The sequence below is a fragment of the Lissotriton vulgaris genome, chromosome 6 (assembly GCF_964263255.1).
Source record: "Lissotriton vulgaris chromosome 6, aLisVul1.2, whole genome shotgun sequence".
In the NCBI taxonomy this organism is placed as follows: Eukaryota; Metazoa; Chordata; class Amphibia; order Caudata; family Salamandridae; genus Lissotriton; species Lissotriton vulgaris.
In genome coordinates this window covers 1209582944-1209597830 of record NC_141694.1, presented here as the reverse complement: position 1 = coordinate 1209597830, position 14887 = coordinate 1209582944, and positions in this window count along the sequence as shown.

The following is a 14887-nucleotide window of genomic DNA, read 5'->3' as shown; positions in this document are numbered from 1 at the left end:
GAGGCTATATGACTTCTACAGGATCTCCAATCAGAAATGGTGAATTTGTGAAAATGTTGCTTGAGGCAATACAGCTGCCAAAAATTATAGCAGTAGTGAAATGTGCTGCTCACAAAAATGGAGATGATTATGTCACTGAAGGTAATCTATTTGCAGATGCCATAGCCCAATATTGAGCCAGAAACTTACTAACATAGTTGAGACTTGGCAGGAAGTGAAACAATTGCAAGAAGAGGCAAATGATGAGGAAAAAGACAGATGGATAAAATCAGGTTGCAGACAAAGAGAGGAAGATGAAATCTGGCTATATAAAGATTAAAGACCAGTTATGCCGGATCTCTAATATGGCCCGAATGTATCATGGACAAGCACACATTGGCAGGGATGCAATGATTTGACTTTTCAGACAGACTGGTATAACCCCAAGTTTCGTGTAATTGCTGAAATTTTGTGTCAGAGATGTCTAATTTGTCAACATTTGAATCCAGGAAGAAAAACTGTTGTGAGTTTGGGAACCATAGGATGGGAGGGTGGTCCTTTTACTAGAATGCAGTTGGACTTTGTTGGGATGCCACCATGTAACAAACTATAGTGATCATTTGCTTGTTTACACGATGGGTGGAGGCTTTCCCCACCAGGAGAAATGATGGAGTAACAGTAGCAAAACTCCTCTTGAGAGAAGTGATTCCATGTTTAGGATTTCCAGTAACAATTGAAACAGACAGATGAAGTCACTTTCAAAATGAACTCATACAATTGATATGTGAAGCACTGGATCATCGTCAGAAATTGCATTGTGCTTACAGACCAGAAGCGGCTGGGGTAGTTGAGCAAGTTAATGGAACAATCAAACTCAGACTTGGAAAGATGTGTTTGGCCACTGGACCTAAATGGCCTGATGCTTTGCCACTTGTTCTAATGGCCTTAAGAAGCATACCAGACAGAAAAACAGGCTTAAGTCCCCATGAGATTTCAATGGGACGAATAATGAGACAAGAATTTGTACCTGTCCTCATACTGCTATCTATAAATGATGACATCATACTGGATTACTGAAAGGGCTTGTCTGACACCATCGCTTCTGTGTTTCACCAGGTTTGAACTGATACGTGTATTCAGGAAAAACATCCAACTCATGACATGAGTCCTGGAGACTGGGTCTGAATAAAGGTATACAGGAGGAGAAACTGCTTGGTTCCACGCTGGAAACAACCACGCCAAGTAATTCTGGTCAGCACTACAGCAGTAAAATGTGCAGGTGTGAAAAGGTGGGTACACGCCAGCCACACCATCAGAGTACCAGAACCTGAGACTCAGCATTTGGAAGAGGCAGATACAAGTTCAGACTCTGATGCAGAGGAGAAAACAGACAAAATTCCAGATAAGAAATATTGACCTGTGAGGCGACATCTGGAGATATCAGATACAAGTTCAGCATCAGAAGCAGAGACTGAAGTAATTGAAATTCCAGATCTTGAAGATCGACCTGTAAGTCAACATCTGGAAATAACAAAACCCAGTTTGGACACTGAAAAAGTATGAGATGAAACTGGTGAAAGTGAGAAATCTACAAACCAAACAGAGAGTTCAGTGAAAAGGAACATTGATCTTGAAACTGGGGAAAAGGAAGTAACTCATGGTAAGGATGAGATACCAAGTACCAGTTATGGAGAAGTTCCTTGTAAAAGAACTGAATTAACGAAAGAAAAACAGGTTTCACAAGCTGAACCAGAAATAATAAAATGTAAAATACGAGGAAGTGAAAAGAGGTCTGAAACTGAGTCTGATGAAAGTGAAGGAGAAACAACTTTAAGAAAGAGTCCCAGAAAGAGGACTTGGAAAGTTGAACGTGAAATAATAGAGCCTGTGATCAAAAAGCCCAGAAAGATAGACAATTGGCCTACAGAAATTAAAGGACTAAATTTCAAATTGATAAATGTAAATGGAGATCAGAAAGAACAAGTGAATGAGATAAGAAGTCAAGAAGGTCAAAAAGAAGGAAATAAAGACATTTTGCAAATACCTAAAAGAGTGAGGAGACCAAATCAGAAATCTAAATCACATGAATGGATATATATATCGTTGACTCACCTCAATGTTGTTGCAAGCCATGTGGGTTGCACTGACCGCATTTGCTTTCACATCCCAGAAGTACTATCAAAGTACTTTTTTTAAGTGCCCCTTGAAGAAAATGTAAAGTTGGTATATACTGCATATTTGGAGTAAACCTTTTTCTCCCTTGGGAGGTATATAAGAAAATTGCCATGCCAAGGACTTCTTGCTGGTTGTTGGAGTCTCTCCTGCTGCTCCTCTCTCTCTCTCTCTCTCTCTCTCTCTCTCTCTCTCTCTCTCTCTCTCTCTCTTGTTCTCTCTCTCTCTCTCTCTCTCTCTCTCTCTCTCTCATTACCTGAAGCCATGGTTGAACCCCCCAAAAAAGGCAATAATTCAAAAACATGTCAAGGACCCGTACACAATGTAATTATACCAAAGTGTTAATCTCAAATGAGTTTTTAAAGGATGGGAACTTCTTGTAATGTAGCAAGACAATGAGTTCTATGTCTAATCATATGTCTTTTACTGTATGTGTTATAGTTACTGTTGTTACAGAATCTGGTACCGCAGTACTGCAAAAACTAGCAGTCACAAAAAAACTCAAGTGATCCTGATAAACTGTAAAGTTAGAAAAGCATTAGGGTCAAACTTTAAGGAAAATCACTCTTCTATCATGAAAACTACTTTGTTTATTTTTTGGCAGTAATGCAGTACTCCTGCGGACCCTAGAACATAAAGTAAAACCCACATTAAACCCCTGCAGGTTGTAAAGAGCCCGTAGAAGTACTACAGGAACTTGGAAGATGAAAAAAATGTACTTGATAACACAAACTAATTCTTTACGGTAAAGTATACTATTCAAATTTAACAACAAAATCTAAAGGCAAAAGTAACATTATTGATTAGTTTGAAAATTAGATTTTATTTTAGGATACTAAAATAAGAAAGTCACAGAAACAAAATAAAGATTATAGGGAGGTTATGGTTAGCCATATTAAATGGACATTAACTTAAATGTAAAAAAAATCTAGAAACTCAATGAAAAAATATTAAACAGTTTTTATAGTTAAGTGACAATGACACGCATAGTTTGACATTTTAAACCCAACATACCATGAAAAGAGTTATAAAAACTCACTAGTTATATATAAAACAATAGATAAGATAGACTACAATAATACTTTGCTGAACATATGAAAAACAGTGTATACAACATCCTGTTAAAAACATTAGAAATATCACTTAAAATCAAATAATGGCATAATTTTATACCTTAAAATATCTTAGGCACATTATGATTAGCCATATTAAATGGACATTAACTTAAATTTAAAAAAAATCTAGAAACTCAATGAAAAAGTATTAAACAGATTTTATAGTTAAGTAACAATGACAAACATAGTTTGACATTTTAAACCCAACATACCATGAAAAGAGTTATAAAAACTCACTAGTTGTATATAAAAAAAATAGATAAGATAGACTACAATAATACTTTGCTGAACATATGAAAAACAGTGTATACAACATCCTGTTAAAAACATTAGAAATATCACTTAAAATCAAATAATGGCATAATTTTATACCTTAAAATATCTTAGGCACATTATGATTCTCCTATGACTAATACATGCTTTATAAAACATTTGCTTAAGAATGTACATTCAGCCAGGTCAAAACAGAGTCATGGCAGGGCTTCATTTTCATATCTTATCTCATCTAGAGCTGTTAAAATTGTCCTTCTTGCTACTACATGTTCAATATAAGTAGAAACAGTATGCCCAATGAATGCATTCCCCAAATTACATAAAAACTCAAATGCAACTTAATCAAAAAAGACTAAAAAACATACCACTCAAATTGGCCAGTTACAGTTCAGTGAGATAACTGGAAATAGTGCCCCACCATTCAATGCTTGTAGAGTCACATATTACAGCACTCATGACATGTTAAATGACATCATTGATGACATCGCTGATGACTTTTCAAATTAGACATTGATGACATCGCTGATGAGATCATCCAACCTACTGATGTTCAATTCATTCTACAAACCAGTACAACTCTTAATTGAGAGCCCACTACCTCTAGACACCCAAGCCTAATTTCATCACTAAGCCCCTAGTATGCAGAGCCGTCTCACTGAACAAAGCTCTTCATGGAGGCCGACTCCTTCCAGATGCTAAGCCCCATTTGGCGTTCAAGCCCATACAGCTTTCACCCAGTGCAAATCTCATCAGGAAGATGTCACTCTCTCTAGAGAGCCAGCTTCATTAGGTGGGCAACCCCTAAAATGCACAAACGTCATCCTATGCACAACTCGTGACACCCATGTCCCATTTGGTGGCCAAACATGTTGCAGGAATTTACACTCATTAGCAGTAGAAAAGATATAGGGGTATATTCACAAGAACGTGTGCTAAACATCTCCAAAGAATGTTAACGCAACTTTACACATCGCAGCCTATCGCAGGAAAATAACCCTGTGTCAACATGGAATTCACAACACGGCGGTACCATGCGATAGTCCACCAAAAATGCAGCTTATATCCGCAATACAACCACAACGACAGAGATAAAAACACAAACCGCAACACGTGAAAAGACGCGATGTGCCCAATCGCGATAAGAAAAAAGTGACAACCAGCGAGAGGCCAGCAATACCCACGCATAATGCGGGAAGAAGCACAAGAACAGCATGCAGAAAATGCCACTAAAAAATGAAATCAACTGCGGAGAACCATTAATGAACCCCACAATAACCACGGAGGAACACCCAGGAATACAGGGCCCGCGGAAGGCCAATGAGAAGAGGGAGAGGAAGATGGGGTAAAGTCGCCAGGAAAACCCGATTATCGCCAGGATGAGCCAGAACCCCAACACCAACTGTACGTCACCTCCAACGTGTCATTGGCAGCAAAGAGATAAAGATGGCACACCTCCTCGGACCATGTGAATGCCGTCGCATGGTGGAGGAGGACAATGGAAGAGCACCTTGGACTGATGTGAATAGCAAAAACAACTGTTGTTTGTTCTTTGGGTGTGGCTGTGTGTGGGGCTCCATTGCCTACTGCAGATAGTCGTCCGGCTTCACACCTGCAAGGGGCAGGTGTTAAATACCTGCTGCTACAGTGGCTTATCGTATGGTTTTGACTCGCATTATGGATCTAGCAGTTCATTGTGAAAGTGGTGTTGTAGTTTTTTGGTGTGTTTTTGCACTGGAAAGCCTACTCTGCATCTCATTAGGGTTAGTTGGTGGTGTCCCGGTGGAGATAAATTTTGGGCCAGTTATTACGGGAATACTAGTGATGTCTATAGTTTGCAGCAGCTTGTGAATGGGTGGTTAAATCTGTCTCCACTTTTGATGTGTTAAGATGGGGATAAATAGGAGATAAGTCCTTGTGAATATCCCCCATATAAATTTGCTTCAGATGTAGCTTACTGTGGGGCATATTAGCAAGGCGGCGCTATGAAATTATCGCTGCTTTTGCGTCCATTTACAGGTGCAAAGTCGCGATAATTTAATCGCCTTATCAGCAACGACACATTGTCACGTGTTTTGCTGATTTAGCGCCCCTTACAACAACGCCCAGCTTTGCATCTCTAATGAGGTGCAAAGTGGATGTTACATGCCAAAATAATTAGAGAAATGTCACTAACCGACATTTCTCCAAATATCAAGCTGCACGCAAACAAGCAGAGCGATAAGAAAAGTAGCGCTAACCACTGTTATTGCTACTTTCCTTACGCCTGTTTGTAATCTGACTTAGCCAAGTAATCCAATGTGAGGGGGATTGCATGGCTAAGACCACCCTGCCCTATCAGCAAGGTATCGCTGGTCGCAGTGCGATTATCGCTGGATTTCCAGCGATAATCACACTGTTTTCCAGCTAACGCCTGGATTTCTATCGCTTGGGAGATAAGCGTTGCTGATAGCACGCTATCTCCGCGAAAGAATCCAGCGTTAGCCTGCGAAAATTATCCTTGCGTGGAAAGCTCTGAGCGATAATTATCGCAGGCCCTTGCTTATATGCCCAGAAATACCTTTAAGAGTACAGCACACTCTCACACTCATTGGATGATGCCACAAGTGATATCATCGGTGATGTAATTTGAGATATCATCAGTGACGACATCAATAATTCATTGAAGAAAACAACGTTTAAAGTGATGTTATAGTCAGGTGAAAATGTCACTTAAAACATATTTTCAACTCAAAAAGCTAATGAAGTTCACCTGTTTTGGATGACTAAACTAACATTTAAGATGACATCAGTGATGTCAATAATTATGTCATTTAACATGTAATGAGTGATGTAACATGTGAGGTCATAAGCAGTGCAATGGCAGAGACTCAAGTTCTACAGTTAACTCAGTAAACTTTAACAGCTCTTTTTGTTTTTTAAACATTAGTCTTTTTCTTATTTCGGCACCTCAATATAACTTCACTTTAACCTTTGTTTTTTGCAATGAATATATATGTGGGATTGTGGGCAGGTACGCACAATTTTTCTTATGGTTTGTCTCTGTCCCAAAATGCAGCAGTATTGCAGCACTGTATTACTGGTTAATTTGTAAACAAAACGAAGTGCTGGGCCTCTCCTCAGGAGGCAGGTTATTCAGCCCATTTCTCCTGTTAGCGCTGCCTAACATAGAACCAAGAAATCCTAAGGGCCCGATTCACAGAACTAACTTAATACAAAATCCTAAACTTACTACTTTTGGTATTCACAGAAGGCATTTAGTAGTAGTAAAGTTAGGGTTTTGTTTTAAGTTTGACTTACGACAGACTTAAGACAGTCAAGACAAACTTAAGACAAACTTAAGACAAACTTAGGACAGACTTAAGACAGGCTTAAGACAGATTTAAGACAGACTTAAGACAAAATCCTAACTTCACCACTACTAAATGCTTTCTGTGAATAGCAAAAGTAGTAAGTTTAGGATTTTGTCTTAAGTTAGTTCTGTGAATCGGGCCCTAAAAGTTAGGGCAGGATGTGTCGTAATGGCCAAAGCATACGACTTCGGAGCTGGGAAACCAGGATCGAGTTGCTGCTTTGGCTCAGGATCCTGTGATTCTGAGCGAATCACTTAATCTCCCTGTACCCGCCAAAAATAAATATGTGCTCAAGCGCCAGTGTTGATGATTAAGTGCTGCTGCTCAGCACCGGAATACACCAGCTCAAATTAAGCACTGGCTGTAATAAGATAAACATGCGAAACAGTAAGTGATACATCCCGAAGTTGACACTTCTGTGGCTATAGGGTATTACCGTTGGTTCCAGACACTATCAATTATTCATAGAGTTATTATTAGTTATTGCAAAGCAGGACATCATCACTTGCACAACAAACCTAGACGGATGTATGAATGACGTAAAGAGAATTTACCAGATCATGGTTTGCCCAAAAAAGCTAAAGTATGGTGGCATGGAGACAGCGATTTAGAGTGAAAATGTATTTTATTGTTTTGAAAGACACTTGAATAGGACATGATCATCGTTTCGTTTCGTTTCGTTAACCTAGATGCTCTGTTGTGATGATTTTATGGGCATGTATAAAAATGCTGTTTTCTACTAATAATGACTGAATGGAAATTGCAACCAGGTAGCTGGAATTCGGTGTATATTTATATCATTAAAAGTAATAAAACACGTTTAAAAAAGTTAGAGATCAATCCAGCATTTCATTATATGCATGCTGTTTTTTGCATTTTGTATTACCACCAGTGTTTTATGTTAGCACAATATTTATTGATGGCACTTATGGTATGTCAATTGTAATTTGTTCAGTTTTTTTAACGTTTTGCCTGACAGCGGTTGTTGCGCATTACAGATAATAAAAGCAAACAAGAAAAACACACACACCCACACTCTCACATTCATACACAAACACTCCCCTGCAGACTTTAGTTAACTAGAGACCCACATGCGCTATCCCTCATACCAGGTGTCAACCATGCCCACTGGTTTAGGCACTCTCTCACTAGCTAACAGAAACATTATACTTGCGATATTGTGCAAAACATGTGACCTGGGCGTCAGAAAAACATCATTGACACTTCTAGGGAAAATGTCCCTACACAACCAACCTGTAACATTAGGGGGGCACTTGTATTAGAAGTTCATACAACGCAGGGCAGCTCGCAAAGTTGCAAGTAAAGAATGTGAGAGAGCCGAACAACACCATACCCACTAAGATATGGCGCTCCTCTTCTCTCTCTCTGCGCTGGCCCCTTGAGGCTGCTTAGCGCTAACACAGGCACACTTGTACCAATGTGCAAGGCTGCATGTGTTATGGGCAGGATTGTTTGTGTGCAGGAATGCATACGTTGCTGCACAAAAACAATCTTCTGAGGCACATTCCTTTCTTTCATGTGTGTTGCAGTATGCAGTACACATGTAACCTGAAGTAATTTGTTACGACTCTCAGGGTAATTGCCATATTGTGGTGCAAACTCAAGGGCATATTATCAAGACAGGTGATAAAATTATCGCTGTTTTAGCGGCAGAAAACTGTCGATAAAACGGCGATATTGGGCTTGATAACATGCTCCTTGGAATTCTAATTCAAGCCCATGTTAAATGTGAAGGACATTTAACATGGGCTTCAATTGGAATTCAATAGAGCATATTATCAAGCTCATTATCGCCGTTTTAGCTGCAGTTTTCTGCCGCTTAAACTGCAATAATTTTATCGCCTGTCTTGATAATATGGCCTCAGATTGACATATCTTTGAAAATCTGATTTTGCATCAAAATACATGGGAATGCCAATCCTCTACCCATGTAACGCCTACCTGATGCAAAGTAACACAAGGCCGCACTCTGTATTGGGAACAAATGGGAAAAAATGTCAATAAGCCAAAATATTGTGGCCAACGGCTCTATCACAATGATACGTTTATTTTCGTAATTATGGATTTAATCTTCTTACCCCCACAACTATGTGTGTTGAAAACATTTATATTGTCAAGGTAGATAGATATAGAGTTGGGTATATTAAACCTTTATTAAATTATATCTACTTGCTTTACAAAATTCTGGCTGTATATATTTTGGCCATGATGTTTTGGTATGTCAATTTTTGTCAGTCACTGTACAGCCATTATGCACCCTTACTGGCTCATTGACAAATATATGCACCCAATCTCCTGTGGAAGTTAGGCAACCGAGGAATATGGGGAGTCCACCAGATCTCTATTCCCTAGTGTGTTCCTGTGAAATATGTGTTGTGTACTTAGGTCAGCTAGATAAGCTGAAACTGAGAAGAAATCGCAGACTCCTATCGGGAGGAGCGTGCTTCCCTCCTGTCATCTTCAGACAGAGGGTCTAGATCTCTCTCCCAAGCCTAAAAAAAAACAAGCAACAGTAACCGGTGTACTGTTAATTATTATCTATATACTTGGAAGATTTTGTGGTTGTGGAGCTCATCTAGCAATAATTTTGCCTCAAAGGGAATGAAGTCCAGGAGTTTGGTTAATCCTGCAATATAGGGCCAAAGGACATGCTAAATTTGTAAGCATTTGAAGAACTGGCTACGATGGAACTCCAATTCAGTTTGAGGTGCAGAGAAGGATTGCAGGGTTTTCCCGAGTCATAACATTCCCTCATCTAGAAATACCGGGGCATATTATCAAGACAGGCAATAAAATTATCGCCGCTTTAGGGGCAGAAAACTGCCGCTAAAACGGCATTAATGGGCTTGATAATATGCTCTATGGAATTCCAATTAAAGTCCATGATAGATGTGAAGGAGATCTAACATGGGCTTCAATTGGAATTCCTTAGAACATATTATCAAGGCCATTATTGCCGTTTTAGAGGCAGTTTTCTGCCGCTAAAGCAGCGACAATTTTATCGTCTGTCTTGATAATATGCCCCACCATTAGTAGTCCACTTGTGGAAACCAAATAGCTGAGATACCTGTTGAAGCCCTCTCCTGACCCATGAAGGGGTCACCCTCATGAGTTTATTTTTCCAGCTCAAAGCTTTCAGTGTATTTTGCCAGATTTGTAGTACTACTATTGTGGCTTGTGGGAGGAAGAGGTGTGTTCTTCCTCCCTAAAGTAAATGTAGCAGCTCGATCTCCCGCATTGGCCATTTCTCAGATGCAAAGATGGGGTAGCCATTCATGTCATGCCACCATTCACAAATAATCACCAAATGTGAGGCTCTATACTATAGGTTGATGTCAGCTGATGTGATGCCCCCTTTATATATGGATTGAAAACACTTTTGTAAGGTGATCCTGAACATCACATCTTTCCAGAAAAAAACCCTGATGGTCTAAATCAATTAAACAAAAAGTTTTTGTGGTAGTTCATGTTGGAAATGTTGCAACTGATAGAGTAGCCTAGGTAGCACAACCATCTTAAAGATCATCAAGGGCCTTTAAAAGCAACAGTGGGAACGCCAACCAGAATTTAATATCTGCTGTTAATTTGTGGCTGGATATTCAGGACATTGGATGTCTTCTATGCTATGCGCATCAAGGTATTTGAACCCAGTCGTGATTATACAAATGTCACCTTGCCATTGTATGTCAGGGAGTAGGTCGTCCATCAAGTATAACAACAATTTGTCCTTGTTCATATGAAGACCCCAAAAATCACCAAAAATTAGGAGTATTTGTAACAGTCTCTAGCCTGATAAATTCAGATATCTAAGTCACTCATCAGCGTAGAGTGACACTCTGTCCTCTCTCTCTGGTGCCCAATCTGAGCATCCACCCTGAGTCACTTCACAAGTTGCTTGATCAAGATAGAGAAGATCAGAAGGGACAATGGGCAATCTTGTCTGGTGGCCTGCCTTACTCTGAAAGTGATACAAAAGGGGATGATGGACGGAGCGTTTGAGCAAATCAAACACTCACCCCCAGTCAACTGATCTGGGTTTAATCCATCACCATTCTTTAGCTCACTCAGCCACCCCAGTTCAGACATGGCCATATGCAAATCAGTCTGACCCTGTGCCTCATGGGAACAGTCCAGCCCGAACTGCCAAGCCATGTCTTCCCGGGACCGGAAACAAGCATCCTGGGACCGGTTTTGGATTCAAGATAGCCTGGCTGATGAGGATTATGAATCCGAAACCGGTCCCAGGATGCTTGTTTCTGGTCCAGGAAAGACATGGCTTAGCAGTTCGGGCTGGACTGTTCCCATGAGGCACAGGGTCAGACTGATTTGCATATGACCATGTCTGAACTGGGGTGGCTGAGTGAGCAAAGAATGGTGATGGATTAAACTCAGATCAGTTGACTGGGGGTGAGTGTTTGATTTGCTCAAACGCTCCGTCCATCATCCCCTTTTGTATCGCTTTGTTAGCTCTAAGTTGGCAGGGTATGCTCAGACATGAGTCCCTTGCTCACTTGGCCACTGGATTCAAGATAGCCTGGCGGATGAGGATTATGAATCCGAAACCGGTCCCAGGATGCTTGTTTCTGGTCCAGGGAAGAGATGGCTTGGCAGTTCGGGCTGGACTGTTACCATGAGGCACAGGGTCAGACTGATTTGCATATGGCCATGTCTGAACTGGGGTGGCTGAGTGAGCTAAAGATTGGTGATGGATTAAACCCAGATCAGTTGACTGGGGGTGAGTGTCCTATGTGACCCTACCAATTTTGACCCATGCAGTTAAGTTAGAATATAGGAGTTGCATATCGCAGCAGAATTGGGGACCAAAATTAAGTCGCTTCAGGAGGAGGAATAGTAAATTTCACCCCACTGAACTGAAGGCTTTTTCAGTGTCAGCCACAAAAAGAGCCCTGTAATCTGTCGGCCAGTGGGAGTTCAATTTAGACTCATCGGATGTTATGTTGAGTTGCACGTGGAGGCAAAAAACTGGATTGACACTTGATCAATGAGTAGATTACTTTGTAAATTCTACGTGCAAGGGCGTTCACAATAATTTGTATTTTCAACATTGAATAAAAGGATCGGGCAATGCGCTTGAGAAGTCTGCAGGGCTTGTATATGACCACGATATCAGCCAATTAGAATCTGGAGGCAAGCCTTTTTTTTCCAGTGCTTCTAAGATCATTCTAGACATCGGGCCAGTGAGTTTTAATATTGATAATTTTAATTACTCAACGGGGAAGCCGTTGTGTCCCGGGGTCATTCCCAATTGCAACGTGTTGAGGGCTTCCGTAAGCTCTTCCTTCATCTGCACCCCCTCCAGCAATTCCCTTTCTGATTTATTTAGTCATGAGAGTGGGAAATCTGTCATTAATTTGACTATCAATGTCATTTCTACAGACTTGTCAGGAGAGTAGACAGTATTATAATATTAATAGTATTATAATGTGACTTAGCGGTTGCACACGGGCTCGAGTATTCCATTTTAATGCCAGGGGCAAACTCACTGAGAGTTCTCCCAGCTGCATGAGATCTGTTTCTGCTGTGGGATTTACTGTGGGTATTTTTAAAATGCAAATCTGTACCTCGGGGGTCCAGAGTTATCCTCATCTAGAGTGGGAGGCAGTGGATGGCGTCTCACCAGGTGTCTCTCCTACACCCATTCCACACCTCCTCTGGTATTTCAAAGAGGAAGGTGTGTGACTGAAGCATGGCCTTCAGCTATGTAGGGAATTGTAGTGTATGTTGGATGCTCCATTTGCTTTGCTTTAGCATGAGGCGGGTGTAGTTAGGTAAGATCATTATAATGTGAAATTCATACTGGAGTAGACCAGATTCTCGTCCAAAGTGAAGAATTCCTTCCCTATCCTTAAATCTCAAGGGCCAAGCAGTTATTGTATGGGAAAGACCCCAGATGGGCCTGGGCATCAGGGGCTGGTGGGCCAGCTCAATCACAAAGCATGTGGATAAGTTGGTCTGCAAGAGTCGAGAGTGCACCCCTGTGTCGAGAAACTTCACCAGTGAAGCCTCCCTGCATTCCTCCTGAAAGCTGATAAACCTCAGATTTTTGCGGTGGATGCATCCCTCTACATCCTCCACCCTGGTCTCCAGTAGTTGTGTAGAGGTTTTGAGCTTAGTGACAAATTGTTGCAGGGATTTGACAGTATCATCCACGTTTTGTGTGAGAGGCAGGTACTCCTCTGCATCTGTGATTCTGTTATCAACCTTCAGCAGATCTTGCGACAGCAAAATGATCTTAGAACCCACTGCATCTATCTGGGCATCCAGTACAGCGTTAGAGGCATTGATGGCATGTTAGATAGTATTCATGTTAAAGAACTGCGATGCTCCCCTGCCAGCCACCACCTGGGATTCCACCAGTGCCACCAGTGACTGCAATGATCCATTTCCCCTGGCTGGATATATTTGTCCACTTTAACATGTTTGCTGGAAGGCATTGTATCTTTCATCATGCTTTAGGAGTCCCCAATGTTGCAAATACACAGTCTGTTGCACAAAGCACCAATGTTCCATGGTAGGCTGGATCTCTTAACCCATCAGCCTTTAGGTCTATGAAAATTCTATGAGGTGTCTTGAGTGCTCAAAGACCAAAGAGATTTACTGGAAAGTCAGGGGATCTTTCTGTGAACTCAAGGGTCACCCAACCATGCCCAGCAGCAGAGCGCCCCAACTGAATTACAACGAGGCCACCGTTGGCAGCCAATCTCCTCTGCTGTAGCTCCCTCCTTGCACATGAGCCTCCGGAGTCTCACTAGGGTACATTTTACCTCATCATTCACAGTTCCCCTCTGGTTGGATCACTCCTATCTGGGCTTGTATGTCTAGACTGATCTCGGTGTAGTCAACAATTCAGCAGGTCAAGTCCCTGCTCATAACCTTACAGCCAGTCCCCTGGCATCAACGACCAGGTCCCATTCCCCACTTGAAACAGTGAGGCTGATCTCATCCCAGTCCACCAGAGTCCTTACAGGGCTTTTTATCATATCTTATGTATTAATCTTGCAAGAAAATGCTGAATGTATGAACAGGTTTCATGATAGAAAACTCTGAGCTATGCACAGTGGCTTGATATGAGAATAAAAACAACGAATACACAATGTAACAACGTGCAAGTCACAATTCTGTTGATAAAAGCAGTGGGGTGGGATGTACCTTGAACATTGTAACACTTATTTTCCAACACCGAGGTTAAGATCACCACTCCCTTGCAGGCCATCATCTTAGCATTTGCAGTTAGCCGCAGGGAATCATGGAAGGATTAGTGCCTCATGAATATTAATGAAACTTGGCTTCAGCCACTGGCTTAACCGAACTGATAAATCTGTTACAGTGCAAAGAAATGACCTGGGGCCATATGTACGTACAACTGTTTGAAAAATGCTGGTCGCAAATATGTTTGCGACCAGTGTGGTAATTTGCGGAGTGACTTATCTAGTTATATGTCAGTTTGCAAATGATAGATTCATAGTGGGCCAAAATTTGACCTACCTCATGAATATCAATGAGGTAGGTCGCAAATTGTGACCCACTAGGAATTGCAGCCATCACAGGGGTGGTGTCTACTGAGGTCATCAAGCCACCATGTCTGTGATTGCTTTTAAATAAAGTATTGTTTTTTTTCTTACAAGCAACCAAATTTCTTAAAGAAAAAAACAGGATGCATTTCAACAAAATCAATGAAAAGTGTAATTTCATTTTTTAAGAATAGGCAGTGGTCGGACACCTTCCTGTTTGCAAATGGCTTCTTTGAGGACGCGGTGAAATATTCATGTTTTCCGGACGGAATTTGGTCAGAAAACATTAATACATGCCATTGCAATTCGGTATTTGGAAGGAACGCCCTAAATATGTCCCTTACAAAGACTAAATTATTTTGTTGCAAACCCTATTTGCTATTCCCCAATGCATTACTGAACTGTAATTAGGGTTTAACATATCAGAATCAGAAAAGGCCTTTTT